At 41.4% G+C, this 19,579-nt stretch overlaps 1 protein-coding gene across 3 annotated transcripts in view; it reads left to right on the top strand.

The window, feature by feature from the left end:
- Positions 1–19,579, top strand: part of LOC101680917 (interleukin-36 gamma) — a 58,618-nt gene that overhangs the window by 33,026 nt on the left and 6,013 nt on the right. The gene's annotated exons all lie outside the window — the stretch shown is intronic.

Raw genomic sequence — 19,579 nt, 5'->3', positions numbered from 1 at the left:
CAGTGTGAACCATGAAGGGCATAAATTGCTTGCTGGGCCGTCATCATCCCCCATGTCTGCGGGCTCCTTGGTAGTCAAGATGCAATCTGGGAATCGGCAGCGTCATTTGAAAGCTTGTGAGAAATGAATCTGGGATCCCATGCCAGACCCAGAACCAGACTCTGCATTATAACAAGATCTCCAGATGACACTTTCACAGGTATTGAGGAATGTGTGCTAGCTGAGAGATTCTCAAGCACTGCTGACATTGAAACATCCAAGGGAGTTAGAAAAAAATACTGAAACTTTTATTTAATTGATCTAGGGAGTAGACTTGGCATCAGGATATTTAAAAGCCTTCTAGGTGTTTCTAAAGCCAAGTTTGAGAACTACTGGCTGGTAACAGCTGCTTTGTAAGATTAGTGTTTTGTTTTGTTTTGTTTTTGGTAGGGTTAGGGTTTGTGGGGTAAACTAACGTTCTGTGTCAGTTTGGAACAAACATAGGAAAAAACTATAATATGTGAGCCATGAGAGAGATCAACAGATATAAGAAATCAGGGACTACAAGAGGTATTCCTGAAGCATTAGGGGATAGGTTATATGGGAAATTGAGTTTCTACTATATGTTGAATAGGGGATTAAGCAAATTCCTACTTAAACATTGCAAAAAGGATGACTCCAATAGCCTGGAGGGGTTAGAGACATGTAGGTGACTGATATCCAATTACAGACAGAATTGGCTCATGAGGGGGCACCTGGGTGGCTCAGTCAGTTAGGCATCTGCCTTTGGCTCAGGTCATGATCTCAGGATCCTGGGATTGAGACCCATGTCAGGCTTTCTTCTCAGCAGGGAGACTGTTCTCCCCCTCTCCATGCATTCTCTCTCTCTGTCTGTCTCTCTCCCTCAAATAAATAAATAAAATCTTAAAAATTAGAAAAAAAAAAGAATTGGCTCAGAAAGCTAATAAAATTCACAGTAGAACTTCTGAGGGTATCCACTCAGGTTATCCATAGAGCCACCTTAAAAAAAAAATGATACATTCAGCCTTCTGGGATCTGTATTCGTCAAGCAAAGAAGGCTCAAGAGAGGGGGTTCCAAAAGCACCTTCCTAAAAATTCTTTATTTGCCTGCAAAATTAGTCAGTCCGGACCCTGGACTAGGGGGAATGAGTGACATATCAGTGGTACCCTACCACAGCATATCAAGGTTTGTATTTTCTTAAGCTCCATTCTCTTCTTCCCCCCAGATCACTGAAAACACATTGATTTCTAGGGAAATCCCTCCTGGGAGAAATGGCTGTTCTTGTACCTTGGGGCAGGTTGCTCAGAGTAGGTCTTAGGGATAGAATTTGGAAAAGTTAGAGAAGCCTTAGGGAGGAGGTCCTCCTAGTGAGACAACAGCCCGGACAAGCCAGTGAGTGCTATTCCATCTCCCCATCCATGGAGGTCCACTGCCAAGGAAGTCAGTTTTAGGTTGGGCCAGAGGGTTGAGAAGGGCCAAAGTCTATGGTGTCCACATCCCAGGAGGGTGTTCTGCAGCTGGGGGTGAGAACCACATACGTGGGCTCGGGATGTACCATGCGTGCAGCTCTGAATGGATGTCTGGAGCTATGTTGTGTGTTTTTTTTTTTAAGATTTTATTTATTTATTGGAGAGATAGAGAGCAGAGTGGAAGAGAGTGCACAGGGAGAGGCAGAGGGAGAGGGAGAAGAAGGGTCCCCACTGAGCAGGGTGCCTGATGCAAGGCTCAATCCCAGGACCCTGGGGTCATGACCTGAGTTGAAGGCAGCTGCTTAATCCACTGAGCTACCCAGGTGCTCCATATGTTGTGTCTTATATAACACTGAGACTATAGCCTCATTGGAAAAAAAATGGGAGTGGATTAGTGTGAAACAATGAAAACAACAAATGGTTTGTTAATAACTCATTGGTAAGGCAGAATAAATACATGCAAATTCTTTGACATTCTTCTTGACAAGGGTGGTCAATGTTCCCTACTCTTGACTCTGGCTGGGCTTTGTGATTGCTTACCCAGTATTTAACAGAATGTGGTAGAATTGTGCCATTTCCAGACAGATCCAGGTCTTAAGGACTGGCAACTTAAAAAAAATTGAGATATAATTGACATATAACATTGTGGAAATATACAATGTATTGGTTTGATACATGTATATATTGTAATATGACTACTACGGTATTTGACTTACATATCTTTCTCATATCACACACTTATAATTTCTTTTTTTGTGTTGGATCTGGTCTGTTAGCAACTTTAAAATTTATAATATAGTATTGTTGATTAGAATCACTATCTTGTACATTAGATCTCTACAATTTATCCGTTATTTGCAAATTTGTACCCTTAAATAACATCTCCTCTGTTCCCCCACCCCCGACCCCTGGGAAGCATTCTACTCTGTTTTCGCAAGTTCAGTTTTTTAGATTCTGCATATAAGAGATATCATCCAGTATTTGTCTTTCTCTGACTTAGATAGCATAATGCCCTCAATGTCCACCCATATTGTTGGAAATGGCAGGTTTTCCTTCTTTCTCATGGCCGAATAATATTCAGTTGTATATGTATCTCCTTAATTCATTCATCTATTGACAGACACTAAGGTTGTTTCCATACATTGGCTATTGTGAATAATGCTGCAATGAACATGGGTGTGCAGATCTCTCTTCAAGATACTGATTTCAGTACCCAGGAGTGGGATTGCTGGATCATATGGTAATTCCATTTTTAGTTTTTGAGGAACCTCCATACTGTTTTCCATATGGCTGTGCCATTTTACTTTCCCAGCAGCAGTGTAAAAGAGTTTCCTTTTCTCCACATTCACATCAACATTTGTTATCTCTTGTCTTTTTTGATAAAAGTGGACTGGTGGCTTTTATGTCATGTCTCCTGAAATATGTATTCTTGCACACCAGTCATCACATTGTGAGAAGTTCTAAGCAGCCTTGTGAAGAGGTCCGCGTGAAAAGGAATTAGGGCCCCACTGACAGTCCGGACAGCTGAGTTCCTAGCTGACGGCCAGCACCAACATGGCAGCCAAGTGAGTGGCCTCCTGGCAATGCATCCTGCAGCCATGTGAAACAGAATCAGCCATTGCAGCTGAGCCCTGCCCACAGCATAGGATTCTGAGTAAAATAAGCCACTAAGTTTTAGAGTGATTTGTGAAGCAGTAATAGATCAATGGAACAGAATTTAGGACCAGCAGTGAGGTGCTCCAGTGACTAACGCATACAATGGGTGCCATTGCTTTGCGTTTGATGACAGGTGGAAGCTGAAAGGCTCTGGGGAGACTGTTAGTGAGGGCCAGGACAGCGAAGAAAGTGCTACTGACTAAATGACGTGTGTTTTGTAGGGGTGAGAAGTTTAGAAAAAGTGTTGCCTGAAGTAATGTGGTAAACTGGGAGACTTCAGAGGAATTTAGGGCATGCCTCGTACGTCCTTGAAAAAACCAGAAGCCTCACAGGTGACACAAAGTAGAGCGGTCTGTCTTGAAAAGAACGTAGGTGTGTTTCTTTCCCTAATGGAATTGATTATATATTGAGAATGCAAAACTTTTTTTTTTTAAGATTTTATTTATTTGACTGAGAGAGATCACAAGTAGGCAGAGAGACAGGTAGAGAGAGGGGAAAGCAGGTTCCCTGCTGAACAGAGAGCCTGACGTGGGGCTCAATCCCAGGACCCTGAGACCATGACCTGAGCCGAAGGCAGAGGCTTAACCCACTGAGCCACCCAGGCGCCCCTTTAATGCAAAACATTTTTTTTTATAAACATATATTTTTATCCCCAGGAGTACAGGTCTGTGAATCACCAGGTTTACACACTTCACAGCACTCACCAAAACACATACCCTCCCCAATGTCCATAATACCACCCTCTTCTCCCAAACCCCCTCCCCCCAGCAACCCTCAGTTTGTTTTGTGAGATTAAGAGTCACTTATGGTTTGTCTCCCTCCCAATCCCATCTTGTTTCATTTATTCTTCTTCTACCCACTTAAGCCTCCATGTTGCATCACCACTTCCTCATATCAGGGAGATCATATGATAGTTGTCTTTCTCTGCTTGACTTATTTCGCTAAGCATGATACGCTCTAGTTCCATCCATGTTGTCGCAAATGGCAAGATTTCATTTCTTTTGATGGCTGCATAGTATTCCATTGTGTATATATACCACATCTTCTTGATCCATTCATCCGTGGATGGACATCTAGGTTCTTTCCATAGTTTGGCTATTGTGGACATTGCTGCTATAAACATTCAGGTGCACGTGCCCCTCTGGATCACTACGTTTGTATCTTTAGGGTAAATACCCAATAGTGCAGTTGCTGGGTCATAGGGCAGTTCTATTTTCAACATTTTGAGGAACCTCCATGCTGTTTTCCAGAGTGGCTGCACCAGCTTGCATTCCCACCAACAGTGTAGGAGGGTTCCCCTTTCTCCGCATCCTCTCCAGCATCTGTCATTTCCTGACTTGTTGATTTTAGCCATTCTGACTGGTGTGAGGTGATATCGCATTGTGGTTTTGATTTGTATTTCCCTGATGCCGAGTGATATGGAGCACTTTTTCATGTGTCTGTTGGCCATCTGGATGTCTTCTTAATGCAAAACATTTTTAAAGGCATTGTAGTAGGTTGGACTGAAAGGGACAGAGAAGTAAAAAATAAAGAGAGGCCTTAATATATAAAATATTATATAACTATATATAACATATATAAAAATACAAAAATATATATAACATAAAATATTATATAAGCATATTTCTATAGGAAATATTATTATTATATAAGTGTAAAATACATTGTCTATAAAAATATATTTTAGTATATACAATATATAATATACAAAATAATAAAATATATATTATACATGATATACAGTATGATATGATATAAAATATAATTATATTTTAATATATAAATAAAGATATACATTAAATATTATTTATAGTTATAGATATTATATATCACTTATATATAATATATTAAAATATATTTATGTGTGATTCAAATATATATTATATTATTACCATATATAATATTACTATATGTAACAATATATATTACATATTACATACAAAAAAAATGATGGCCCCAGAGATTTGTACATCCTAACCCCAGAACGTGTGAATATGTTACCTTACATGACAGGAGGGCCTTGCAGATGTGATTTGGTTAAGGATCTTGAGGTCAGGTGATGATTCTGGATTACCCAGGTGGGCCCAGGTAATCATAAGGGTCTTTCTAAGTAGAAGAGGATGTCAGGAAGGTCAGAGTCAGAGTGATGCAGTGTTTAAAAGGATTCAGCTAGCCACTTCTGTCTTTGAAGATGGAGGGGAGACGTCTCCTAGAAGTTGGAAAAGGCAAGAAAACAGTTCTCCCCTAGAGCCTCCAGAAAGAGCCTGCCGACATCTTGATTTTGGCCCAGTGAGACCCATTTCCAGCCTCTGACTTCTGGAACTGGAGGACTACGTTTGAGCCGTTTGCTTTATGAAGTTTGTGTAAATTTTTTTACAGTAGCGCTAGAAAATGAACACAGACTTCCAGTTTTCCATGGGCCAGAAGCATGCTGAGAAAAGTTCCCTGCTGCAGATAGGGGCTGCAGGCTACTCCCTGTGGAAAAGAAAGGGAGGCTCGGAAACAGCCTCGGAGGGTGAGGCTGATGGCTCAGGGTGGAGCCTGCTCTCGGTGAGCCGGCCTTGCCCCTAATGAAGGAGGTGGCCATGTGGTCCCAGCTGGTCATGCAAACTGCTGTGAACCAGGGACTGCTGTGTATGTCTGGAGTCCCTCCTGAACAGGAAAATGTCTTGCGGTTGCTCTCTATCTGTTCACCACCACACGTTTGGTACCTGTGGGCAGATCACTTCTCTTTTTGGTTCACAGGTCTTTAGATCGGGAGAAACTTCATCCAAGAAGCCCTTTCTATACCTGGACCTGATTTAGACTAGGGATGGGAAAAATTCTTCTGTGAAGGACCAGATAGTACATCTTTTTTGTTTAACAGGCCATCTAGTCTCTGTCCTGACTACCCAACGGTGCCATTGGAGCACAAAGGGAGTCTTCACAATGTGTAAATGTGTAGGCAGACCAGATCTGGCCTTTAGGCTATAGTTTACCTGATTGAGCTGATGAGGTTCTGGACATCAAGCTGATGCCTTAACTGGATGAGACTTTGGGAGCCCTTGGGTGGGCATAAGCGGATTTTGCGTAAGGGAGGACTAGAAATAAGGCAGACTATGACAGATGAAAAATAAAGACAAATTCTTTGATATTTTTCTCATTGAGAGATGGCATTTATGTGCAACCCTCTTGAATCAGTGCAGGTTCTGCGATAGATCAAGAGAATTATGACAGAAATGAAGTATTGCCAGTTTCTGGGTCCAGGCTTTGAAAGATTAGCAGACTATTCTTCCGCTCTTTGGGAGGCTGGGATACTTGTTCTTGAATACAGAGACCATTCTGTAAAGAGGCCTAAGCAGCCACAGTGTGGGTTATGTGAGCATTTGTGGCTCTGAACAACTGACTTAGGAACAGACCTGTGGGACACAGTCTATTCCTAACTCTGGCTTTATGTGCGCCTTTTAGCTGGGCCCAATGAGTAGTTGCAGCTCTGGGCCATGAGGCACAGAGGTGGTGCCAGGAATAGGACTGGGGACACAGGAGGTCCTTGCTGAGTGATTCTCATGATATACCTCCACAGAGTTGTATGCCGCCCCCACTGGCCCCACAAAATCTTTCTTTAATTTACTAGTTAATTCACATAGCAACAACAGAAATAGAATGCAAAGTATTTTTGAAGGAATTGTAGAGGAAGTGCTTGTGGCGTTCAAGCATGATTAGGGGCAGGATGGGCCAAAAGGACTAATTTCTGCTAGTCCCAAGCTCGTTTCTCTCTGTGGGGCTAGGCGCTGGAGAAGACCAGAAGGCCCTTGTGCCCTCCAGAGCCAACTGACAATGATCTGTTTTCTCCTAGCTGTAATGCTAGGACAATGCCTTATCAACTGTGGGCTGATAACCACAGTAAGGCATAAAAATGAGTTGGAAAAAAATCAAAAAGAAATAGGACATATATCAGAATCCATTAAACATAGTGAGGGGGAATAATATATTATGAAATGTCTATTCTACCTTTAGCTCGCACATTCTTAGTAAAGCTTTCTTTCTTTCTTTTTTTTTTTTTACTATTCAGGAATATTCTGCTTCTGTGTTTTAAGGAGCTGAAAATGGATTGGATGAGCGCTGTTGGGTTTTTTAAGACACTTCGATGTTTTAGCATCATGTGGTGTGGAATTCAGATGTCCTGGCAAGATTTTACACCCTAGATCTTCCCTGTGAATTCGATAATCGCCCAAAGTAACTGAATCTCAGTGCTTTCAGAAAGAACTTGACATAAATCCATGACACCTTTCTATTTCTGCAGCCCCATTACCAGGACACAAACTCCTGCAGTGCTTCTAGAATATCTTATTTATTTTAAAGCATTTATTGGTTCATGAAAATTCATCTCCAGTAGCTTGTCTTGAAGAATTTCTCTTTAGGGATCTCAACTGCTGTAGTAACTGGGCATAGTTACTTATGCATTTTTACCAATCTGAAATGAAAATTTTTTTTTTTACTTTAATTTTTTTTTATTAATTTTTTATTTTTTATAAACATATATTTTTATCCTCAGGGGTACAGGTCTGTGAATCACCAGGTTTACACACTTCACAGCACTCACCAAATCACATACCCTCCCCAGTGTCCATAATCCCACCCCCTTCTCCCAAACCCCCTCCCCCCGGCAACCCTCAGTTTGATTTGTGAGATTAAGAGTCACTTATGGTTTGTCTCCCTCCCAATCCCATCTTGTTTCATTTATTCTTCTTCTACCCACTTAAGCCTCCATGTTGCATCACCACTTCCTCATATCAGGGAGATCATATGATAGTTGTCTTTCTCTGCTTGACTTATTTCGCTAAGCATGATACGCTCTAGTTCCATCCATGTTGTCGCAAATGGCAAGATTTCATTTCTTTTGATGGCTGCATAGTATTCCATTGTGTATATATACCACATCTTCTTGATCCATTCATCTGTTGATGGACATCTAGGTTCTTTCCATAGTTTGGCTATTGTGGACATTGCTGCTATAAACATTCGGGTGCATGTGTCCCTTTGGATCACTACATTTGTATCTTTAGGGTAAATACCCAATAGTGCAGTTGCTGGGTCATAGGGCAGTTCTATTTTCAACATTTTGAGGAACCTCCATGCTGTTTTCCAGAGTGGCTGCACCAGCTTGCATTCCCACCAACAGTGTAGGAGGGTTCCCCTTTCTCCGCATCCTCGCCAGCATCTGTCATTTCCTGACTTGTTGATTTTAGCCATTCTGACTGGTGTGAGGTGATATCTCATTGTGGTTTTGATTTGTATGAAATGAAAATTTTAACTTAATATTCTATTAATAGTTATTATTTGAGAGTGGAACCTTTTTTTTTTTTTTTTTTTTTTTTTTTTTTTTTTTTTTTTTGCTCCCTCAGTCTCAAACAGTATAACACTTTCACACAGGCTAGATAAGGGACTGATTCTGCCACTCTGTGAGGCATTTGCCTTTAACAGTTAACTGCATCATTCTGTGACTAACTCCTGTTTTAACCAAGCTCACAAAATCATTGTTCTTATTTTGCATTTGTAGACACTCCGGGAATCTCCATTCACCTTACAAGGTGTCCTCACGGTTTGTTTCCTGCTCCTGGTGATAACTCTTCCATGCAAACAAGACATTTAAACGAAGGAAGAGAATTATTTGTAGCATGAATCAAATTTAAGATAATTGTTATTATGTCGGCTACAAAACAAGACACCAGTACCAAAATGGAGTCATTCATGCTAAGCCCCATGTCACAGAACCGAGGCTCAATTACAGTATCAGCTGTCCCTGAAATGGAATCCGGAAACCAGAGGTTAAAAAAAAGGGCAGGTCATTCGGGAATCACCTGATCTACTTGAGACACCTCTGCCATCACCTAAGGGAAGTAACCTTGCAATAAGCAATAATCAACCTGATTTTTTGCCAAGTTGAACAAAATTCTTATTTTGTTCTCTACAAACATTATAAACAAACATTTACATTAATCTTTACAAACATTATAAACAAAATCCTTATTTCTGCTCCCTTCTGCCTACTAAAGTCTTTCATTCTGCACAGCTCCTCAGAGCTCCTTTCTGCTAGATTGGATGCTCCTAATCTAGCTCCTATCTGCTAGATTGGATGCTGCTTGATTGAAATTTATTTCTGCTCAAATAAATTCTTAAAATTTTTTTAAAAAGATTTTTTCTTTCTTTCTTTCTTTCTTTTCTTTCCTTATTTATCAGAGAGCAAGAGAGAGCACAAGCAGGGGGAGAGGCAGAGTGGCAGGCAGAGGCAGAGAGAAGAAGCAGGCTGCCCACTGAGCAAGGAGCCCGGTGCGGGACTCCATCCCAAGACCCTAGTATCCTGACCTGAGTTGAAGGCAGGGGCTCAAATGACTGAGCCATCCAGGCATCCCAATTCTGAAAATTTTAACATGTTGATGATAGAGTTTTGTCCTCGCAGCTGTGAATGACTTGTGAATTAGATACCTTTCTAGTTTTATTTGAATTCTATACACCCTGTTCCCCATAAAGCAAACAACTTACGAAAAACAAATGTTTCATCTTAAGGAGGCCATAGGCCTTTATGACTTTACCCAGTCAAATTTTCATAATTTTTTTATATTACCTACATTTTAAAGAATGTTTCAAAATTCCAAAAAATTAATCCTGCAACAAGAAAAATAAGATATACGGATATAGTACGTTTCTTGTATTCAGTAACTAAAAATCTTAATATTTCACCAAAAAAGGGTTCATTAAGATGCAAATTATTTAAAACAATAATTTGCTGAAGTTACAAAGACCAAAAGTCCACTTTAGCTAGCTAAATTTAATTTTGTTCAACTATTTTGTATTTTTTGGAAATTTATTTTATTGATATTCCATCAGTCAGATTTGGTAGGTTAACATTACAAGCTGATTATAGATTTACACGTATGCGTGAACTCGGTTGCAAGGTAATTTCAAACTGGGATGCGTAAAGTTTGAAAGCACGATTCTAGGCTTGCAACAAAGGTCCTGCCTTCAGGTGCCACTGCGCTAAGTTCAGAGCTCCCACCCCAGATGGGGGGGATGTGGCCTGCGGAGGCTCGGCCTTTTGATGTAATTTGGTGCCGCAGCGCCCTCTGCTGGTCCCAGAGAGCACAGCTGACCTCTCAGCTCCAAGCTAGGGTGACCAAAGCTTTTTGATTTTTGATAAAAGTCTCAGATTGACAAGACAAATGTTTGTTTTGTTTGGGGAAAAATAAGAAACTAAGTTTATATTATTAAATTTTTTTGAGAAACTAGGTTTAAATCATAATTTAGGCAGTATACCAGAGAATTCCTCAGTTTGGATTTGCCCAACTGATAATTCTTTCCATTAGTCTAAACACCTTGTTTGTATGGAAAAATAATCAGAGAATCAGCAGTACCAAACGAACTACTCTAGCAGTTTACCATAATACATTCATTTCATTTTTCTTTTAAACTTTTTATTAGAAATAATGATACAGGAAAAGTAAAAAAAAAAGTACAGGTATTTATAAATATCATTCATCTAGGGGTGCCTGGGTGGCTCAGTGGGTTAAAGCCTCTGCCTTGGGCTCAGGTCATGTTCCCAGGGTCCTGGGATCGAGCCCCGCATCGGGCTTTCTGCTCAGGAGGGAGCCTGCTTCTCCCCTTTCTCTGCCTGCCTCTCTGCCTACTTATGATCTCTCTCTCTGTGTGTCAAATAAAAAATATGTATTCATTTAGCTTCCTCTAATGTTAGAAACTTAAATAACCATCATCTCTAGCCCAGAGAGGATGGTTACCATGAGTTCTTCGGGAGACTGGATGCCCCTCACCAACACATTTGCTCGTGGTCCCTTGGGTCATCCCGGGGTGGGTGATTAATGGGCAGCTGAGTCACAGGTGTGTCCCAACATTCTCTCCATCTCCCTGAGCAACAGCTCAAAGTGAGCTACTTATATATTTACAACGTCAGCACTCTGTGGCAATGACTAATTCATTGTAGGGTAGATTTCTAGAAGTGGAATAGATGGAGATGCTTCTAAGGTGCTGCTTAACATGTATGGGAAAAAAGCCCTAGGTGTGGTAGGCAGAGCACCTAACTTGAATTGGTATAGTGGAGGATTTATGGCTTTTTACCCGCTTTCCAGGCTGAAGGGAGATCACAGACCTGAAAAGCCCTTTGAGCCAAAGGCCAGGTCCCTTTAAAGAAGAATTTTGGTGTGTTACAGACTGAATTATGTCTCCCCACCTGCCCCCACTGCTTCACATGTTGAATCTCTAACTCTCAACGTGACTGTGTCTGGAGATGGGCCTTTAAAGGAGTGATTGAGGCTAAATGAGGTCATGATAGTGAGGTCCTAATCTAAATATGACTGTTGTCCCTATAAGAAGAGGAAGAGACAGCAGGGATGTGTGTGCAGAGAGGAAAGGCCACAAGAGGGCACAGCAAGGAGAGAAGCCCCAGGAGAAACCAATGCTGCCAAAATCTTGATCTTGGACCGCCAGCTTCCAGAAATGTGGGAACAAGTTTTTGTTCTTTAAGCCACCCTGTATGTGGTATTTTGGCATGGCAGTCCAAGCAGACAAATACAGAGTGACAGGTAAATAGTAGGACTCTTCCCCCAAGCTTTACCCAGAGACACGTGTTGCCATTTATCAGAGGACCGTGTACTGGAAAGCGAGAAAGACTTTCCAAGGGCTTCAGATATTGGCTCCACACTGATGCCGATCCCCAGAGATGCCAAATGCTGCTGTAGTCCATCAAGCCAAGTAGAAGGTTATAAAAGTCAGGAGACAGATGGATTTTGGAGTTGAATCTGCCTGAAGGCTCAGCCTTAGATTATTTTCTCAGGTTTAGAATTTATCTAATTTAAATCAATAAATTTAGTGATTGGCAACATGCCCCATTTTCAGTTCCTTCTTATTAAGTTAGGGTTACTGTGGACAGAATGCAAAGGTGAAGCCCCTAGAAGTCTTCCTCACCCCTGCCAAGATAATAAGTCCCAAACCAAAAGCAATACATACCTGGAGGGATGACTAGAATTAGTGTCATCATCAAAGACTTGAAAGATGCAAGGGTATTAATTTCACATCCCATTTAATTTGCCTTGTTGGTTGGTACAAATACTGCATAGGTTGAAGAGAGTGCCAGGAAACCATCATAAACTTCAACTTGTAAAGCCAGTTGAGGCTGCAGATCTGCATATATTGTCCTCACTGGAGCAAATAAACACAGCCCAAGACCTAGTATATAGCTATTCACCTCGGAAATGTTTTTTAAACCCCATATCTATGAGCAAAGGTGACCAGAAACAATTTGCCTTCACATGCAAGACTGTGTTGCTTCATGTCTATATCAACTCTCCAATTCCTCATCGTCATAAGTCTTAGGATCAACGTGCTGGTCCATTACATTGATGACACTATGCTAATTGAATCTGGTAAGCAAGAAGTAGCAAACACACTAGATGCCTTAGAAAGAGAAATGCTAGTGAGATGCATTCAGGGGTCTGCTATATTGATGAAATTTCTGGGGGTCTAGTAGTCTAAGCATCTCAGGAAATTGCCTAAAAAGTGATAGACCAGGATGCCTGGGTGGCTCAATCATTAAGCATCTGCCTTTGGCTTGGTTCAAGATCCCAGGGTCCTGGGATCAAGACCGGCATCAGGATCCCTGCCCGGTGGGAAGCCTGCTTCTCCCTCTCCCGCTGCTTGTGTTCCCTGTCTCGCTGTGTCTCTCTCTGTCAAATAAATAAATAAAATATTTTTTTAAAGACTTAATTTATTTATTTGTCAGAGAGAGAGAGAGAGAAAACACAAGCAGGCAGAGTGGCAGGCAGAGGCAGAGAGAGAAGCTGGCTCATGCTGAGCAAGGAGCCCGATGTGGGATTTGATCCCAGGATCCTGCGATCATGACCTGAGCCGAAGGCAGCAGCTTAACCAACTGAGCCACCCAGGCATCCCTAAATAAATAAAATCTTAAAAAAAAAAAAAAGCGATAGATTGTTGGACCTTAGATCTCCCAGCAGCGGGGAAAAAGGCATAGTGATTAATGAGCTTCTTTGGATTTTAGGGTTAACACATTCTTTGTCTGGGCATGCTGTTGTGTTGTGGTCCAAGTACCAAATAACCCATAAGGCTGCTAGTTTTGATGGGTCCTAGATCCAGAAAAGATTATGCTGAATATCCAGGTTGGGATATAAGCTTATTTGTCCCATGAACCTTAAGAATTAACAGACCCACTGGTTCTAGAAGTGTTTGTTGCAAATAGAGCTCTTACAAGCCCCAGGTGAAAAATGACGGGGAAAATCCCTGGGGTTTTGGAATAAGGCCGTGTCCTCTTCAGCCCTGCTGAAAATCAGCTCCAGAACTGCTATTTGTTTATTATAGAGTCTGAATTCTTAACCATGAGATATGAAATGATTTAAACTGCCCACCATGAGCTTGGAATGTCCTGATCTACCAAACCATAAGATTGGACAGGCACAGGAACAGTCTATTTTAAAAATAATGATGTAAAGGAGACCAGGCCCAAGCTTATCTGAAAGGCAAAAGTCAACATCATAAGTTGGTAGCTCAGACACCCATGGTACCTGCTTCTTTATAGCTTTTCCACCCATTTCTTAATTCATACCAACGTCTCATGGGACGATGTAGAATGGAGGAGGAAAAGCGTAGGCCTGACTGGATGTATGTATGGATCTGCATAGTATGCTGGCCCCAGCTGGAAATAGATGGCTACTGCCATTTCACTGTAGCTCCTTCAGCTTGCCTTGAAAAATAATGATGAAGGGAAATCCTCCCATTGGGCAGAACTTGAGGTAGCATATTTGGTTATTCATTTCATGTTGGAGGAGATCTGTGAGGCAGGTCTACACTGATCTGTGGGGCAATGAGTTGGCTAGCTGGGCAGAAACTTGGAAGGAGAAAGATTAGGACATCGGCTACAAGGATGTGTAGAGAGTAGTATGCAGGTGAACCTCACAGAATGGGCACAGAATGGGGAATGTGAAGATATTTGTTTTCCAAACAAGGGCCTACCAAATGGCATCTAACTGCAGAGGAGGCTCTCAGTAAATGAGAGGTTGAAGTGTCCCAACCTGTGGATGCCAGTCTTCTCCAGTCCCTTGCCAGCTCAGTGGGTCCATGTACAAAGTGACCATGGTTGCAGATATGGAGATTATGCATGGACTCAGCTGCTTGATTTCCCCTCAACAAATCGATTTGGTTATTGCCTCTGAAGAGTGCTCAAACAATCATCAGCAGAGATCAGCAGAAAACCCCAACAACATTTCCTAATGCAACCAGCCAACTCCCTGGTGGCAGATTGTATTGGACTATTCCATTATGAAGAGGCCAACGCTTTTTTCTTGTAGAGATACATCTAAATTTTTGTATTGATTTATCTTCTCAACTCATAGTACTTCTGTCAGCAACACCATGGGCAGTGGACTTACTGCATGATGCCACAGGACGTCATTTTTAACTAAGGGTTCCATTTTTCAGTAAAGGCATTGTGGCTACAAGTTCACACGCATGTAATAATTCATTGGCTTTTCTACCTGAACCATTGTTGGCTTCACCATGTGCAGATGTCTTGATAAACTAGTGGAATGGTCTTTGGAAGAGTCACATGTGGTGCCAAGTAGAACACAACACTTTGAGAGAGGCTATCTTATGAAAGCAGAATATTCTTTAAACTACTGCTTGATAAATATTACTGTCTTCCTCACGATGGGAATGCAGAGGTTCAAGAGCCAAAAGGTGGAGTGGGGAAGAGACCCTCTTACTCTTAAACTATATGGCATACTGTAGGAAATTCTTCTTCTTGTTACATGACCCTAAGCTCCATGGAAAGGAGGTTTTAGTACCCACTAATGCAATGCTTCCACTAGGGAATACAGTCAAGGATTGGAGGAATTGGAAGCTGCGATTGCCTTATAGCCATTTGGCCCCTCGTGTCATTGAATAAACAGGCAGAAAGGAATCAACTTACTGGGTGGGGTGTTTAATCCTGATTATTTAGGGAAAACTAGGTTGGTGCTACTTGATGGAGGTACACAGGACTGTGTCTGGAACCCAGGGGGTTCCCTGGAGAAGGTCTTATTACTCCCCTGCCTTGTACTTTCAGACTATGAAAAACTGTAACACCCTAAACCCTAAAAAGAGCACCGAGGACTCAGAGTCCATAGACAGAAAGGCTTGAATTACCCTCAAGGTGAAGAAGAGCATCCTGCTAAGGTACTCGTAGAAAGCAAGGGAAATATGGGATAGATGGTGGGAGAAGGCAGCCATGATTACTAAATTAGACCCCGTGAATAGCTACAGAATCAAGTAGTCTATCAGTTGACTTCTTAACTGTTTCCTCCCCACTCCTGTATTTTCCTCTAACCACCTTACAGGAGCAACAGTGGGAATGGCTTTTAAAAACTTTCAGTTGGGGGTATGATCACATAGACCTAACTTGTGGTGATTCAGAAGCTGCTGTCTTTTTATATTTCACTTGGGATAGGGACCTCAGATTTCAGACTCATGGAGTAAGAGCATGGACTTGAGGGGCAAAAGGCTTAGCCTATGCTGGATGACTTCTACCACCATTGCCTTCACAATTCACTGGAAGGAAATTGGAAGGTGGGAAGAGAGAGAAGTCAGGTGACCCTCTGGGGTCACCCCAAGCTGTTTATCTTGAGGTAGGTCATGGCTTCTATTACGTTGCCCTCACCACAAAGCTCTCTCTCTGTGTGGGTTCTGGTAACTGTTTCCTCTTCTTGTCCATTCGGGCCCATTATCCTACTGTTGCTAGCCCCAGGGTTCAGCATTATCTATGCCTTGGGATTTCCCTATACTCTGCCCACATCTTTATAAATAACCCATTTATTACATTTGCCTCAAACTGCCAAATTTTGAATGTGTCATATATTTCTTGTTAGGACCTGATGGGCACAGCATGACTCTCAAGTTCACCCAAGCAGACTTGAAAGACTTTGATGTGGGAGAGATATTCTCTTTCTTGCAAAGATGTTAATGTCTGAACATGTAGTTCTGATTCTCACAGAAAATTATCTTACAGACATGAGGCAACCTGGCCTTATGTACTGAATGCCAGTTCAGAAGAGAAGCTCAATGTTGATCCTTGCTGCCATTATGGAATTACCAGATCAGTGGTTCTGATCACATATCACTTCTGGACTTCCAAGTATGTGATCTAATGAATATTTTGAACACTTTGAATGGGAGTTTTCCAGCTTTTGAAGCTAAACTTGACTGATAGATTCTTGTAAGTAGGATTGATGAGTCAAAGGGCACATATATTTAGATTTATAATAGCTCCTGCAAAATTGCTTCCCACAGAGACTGTGCTGATTCACACATCCATTCATATAGTCAGTGAATCTGTTTCCTCACCACCATTGCCTACCAGCTTTTTAATTTGTGCCTTCCTGATGGGTGGAAATGGAATTTCATTGTTGCTTTGATTTGCATTTTGCTAATTACTGGTATGGTTAACTATAATTACTTCTATTTGTTGGACATTTATATTTTCTTCTCAGAAATGCTTTTTACATTTATTGTTTATTTTTCTATAAAATTACTTGCATTTTTTAAGCTAGTGGGAACTACTTAAAAACTTTGAATGTTAGGTATTAGCTTGTTAGATATGTTGTAAATATTTTCTCACAGGTGCCTTATCTTTTAACTTTCACCCATGGTTTTTTTTTGTGCAAGTTTGTTCAAAATTCTAAAATTTTGATGATGTTCAGTTTATCATCTTTTCTTTCATGGCTTTTGCATTTTTTGTGATATGGCTCATTGGGCTAAAAGTTCTCTGTCATTAGCTTTTTATCCAGGAATTTCAAACTTTAGGGATTTAACCTAAGCTTTTCCTTAAATGTTTTACTATGGGCTGTCCGATAGAGACTTTAGCTGTTTGTTTTTATTTTTTGGTTGCACACAAGTGTACAATTTTGTCAACAGATGTTTTAAATTTACAGAAAGGTACCTTGATGTTGGTCCTGTATAGTTGAATTCTTTTGTCTTAATGCCTTTAATGGTTCTTTTATTTCTGCCATTTTGGTGAGGAGTTTGGGGGTTATTTTTGTTAAGCTATCTTTCATTTTCACATGGGGAGGAAGCTATTAAATAGCATGTTGGCCCACAACCCAAAGTGTGGGTTTTCATGGGGGACCCAGCTTCGGGAAAGAAATGAGGATGGGTCAGCCCACAGGGAAGGGGGTTTTAGACATTGAGCTTGAGCTGCTTAGAGCTGCTGAGGTTTGGGCAAGTTCAACTACATCATCATACCCACATTTGGTAGAGGCAGTTCTGTAGAGGTCATACTGGGAATTTCCTTGGCATTGTCCCACTTTCCCCAATCTACTTGAGTACAAATGGCCCAGGCTGTTTTCTGTGGTCTGTGGTGCACACTGTGTTGCCCCATTAGTTCAGTCGAGGTGATGGCATTTCTCTTCCAGTAGCAAAGCCCAGGCTAGATTAGTTGTAGGTAGCCCCTGATAGGATATAAGGTGCAGTGGCTTTGGTCCTTTTAGGAGCCACATTGGAGCTGGTGAGCATTAGAGCAGAGAGCCTTGGATTGGGGAATTAGGAGTTACAGATTCTAAACCCAGCTTGACTATGAATTTGATTCTGTGTATTTTTCAACTGTGGGGGTCAGACAACATCTACTACTTCATGGTTCCTTCTGCTTTCATTCCTTGTGAATGTCAGCTTGGCTATATGAATACATTGTTATGGATATTGTGCCTCTATGAACAGGTTCTAGAGATTCTAGTCTTGGTGAATGACCAAGCTCTCTCTCCCTTCTTGGTTTCCATTGATGTTCCCTCCACTTACCAAGATCATGAGCATGTTAAATGAGCAAAATAGAAGGACTTGATACCAAACAAGCATGGATGATAATATCTTAGAGCTTAAAAATTGGAATCTGGACTTCATGATCTCTTAAAATTATTTTCATGTCTAGGATCTTTTTGGGTTTATGAGTACTTACCTGAACTCAATTCAAGCCACACTTAATGGTGTGCATAATTTTCACTTTGTATGTGACAATAGAACATTAATAGAAAGAATCTGACAAACTGGGTTATGTTTACATAGCAGAATCATATTCCTTACTTTTTGTAACCGGCATAAATATTGATAGTCCTCTCAAATATAGCTAGGATATCATGTAATTATATTATCCATCCCTTCTACTCTAAGACTAAACTTCTGGTCCATTTCTTTACTAGATATGGCATCTCTGCTCCTCAATTATCCACCCCAGTGGTTCAGTTCTTCCCTCTCATCACCATCACCCCTCTTCTAATTTCTCTGATACTCATTCACAGTAAACTTTAAACTGGGGACTTCAGAATGGATACTGATTGCTGGCAATTCTGGAAATTACTGGATGCTCTGAATATTGGGAAGTGAGGGAAAGGTCAGGATTAAGTGGAATAAGAGGCTGAAGCTGAAAGGGACACATGTCATCATAAGACATAGGTTTTTGCAACCTTCTTCTGCGCATGGAAAAATCAAGCTATACCCAAAGGCTTTGGCATCAGTGAAAATACAGCTCTCTCGGTTGTGTCCCTTGGGTCCTCTGAGCATCTCTTGGGCTGATGCCTCCTCTCTGCATTTGTGTTCATGCACCGAACAGACTATACTTTCTATTCAGAGGTCTGAGCATCAGTTTGGCAGAGAGTTCCCTCCTGAGGTCTGGGCATCAGTTCTACAAGGTCCTTCCTTTGATCTCCTAGCTTCTTTTGTTTCCTCTTGTTTCTTTCCTGCACTTGTTAATATCAGGGATACTTCAGCACCTTCTTGTTACTCTTTAGCCTTCTAACATATTTTGTAACCAGTGCCCTTTGTTTGAAATTCCTTGTGTGGGTTCTTCCCACACTAGATTCTGATTGAAACAGAAGCCTAAGGAATTTGGGGGCCAGATGATAGGACCCTTTAGATGTCATTTTTTTGGTGAACTTCCCAAGAAAGGAGGTATGTTGACTGATATATAATTGGGAAGCTCTTTGGTTGCACAGAGGGGGACCTAAGAGAGGTGACACTGGCTGAGCCTGGCTTTGAACACAGTGTGTCCAAATTCATTATCACACTCTCTCCGACTGGCTTTGAACACAGTGTGTCCAAATTCATTATCACTCTCTCTCCGGGAGTAACAGATGAACTGGAGGGCAAAAGTGATGGGATTGAGGGCTCAAAGGAAAGGACCATGTTCCTCCAAGGTCAACAAGGAGATGGGGGTGAAAAGTATGAGAGGATGAGCAAGGAGACTTTCAGGGGTGGGAAGAGGGGCTCATGGAGGTGCTTGCCTAGAAGGTTCTGTCTTAACCCTTGCCTCCCACCCCCCGGCTACGCAGGTAAATATAAAATTGTTTCCAGTCTTTTGAAATTCTCCTTAGTCAAGTTAGCTTCTGCCTCAGAAAATTTTTGTGCTTGACCTCAGTGGATGGAGGGTGGGAGT

This window comes from Mustela putorius, unplaced genomic scaffold, assembly GCF_011764305.1.
Source record: "Mustela putorius furo isolate JIRA1106 unplaced genomic scaffold, ASM1176430v1.1 tig00000281_pilon_pilon_pilon, whole genome shotgun sequence".
NCBI lineage: Eukaryota > Metazoa > Chordata > Mammalia > Carnivora > Mustelidae > Mustela > Mustela putorius.
Note: the sequence above shows the minus strand (reverse complement) of the source record. Positions and strands in the feature narration are given on the sequence as shown.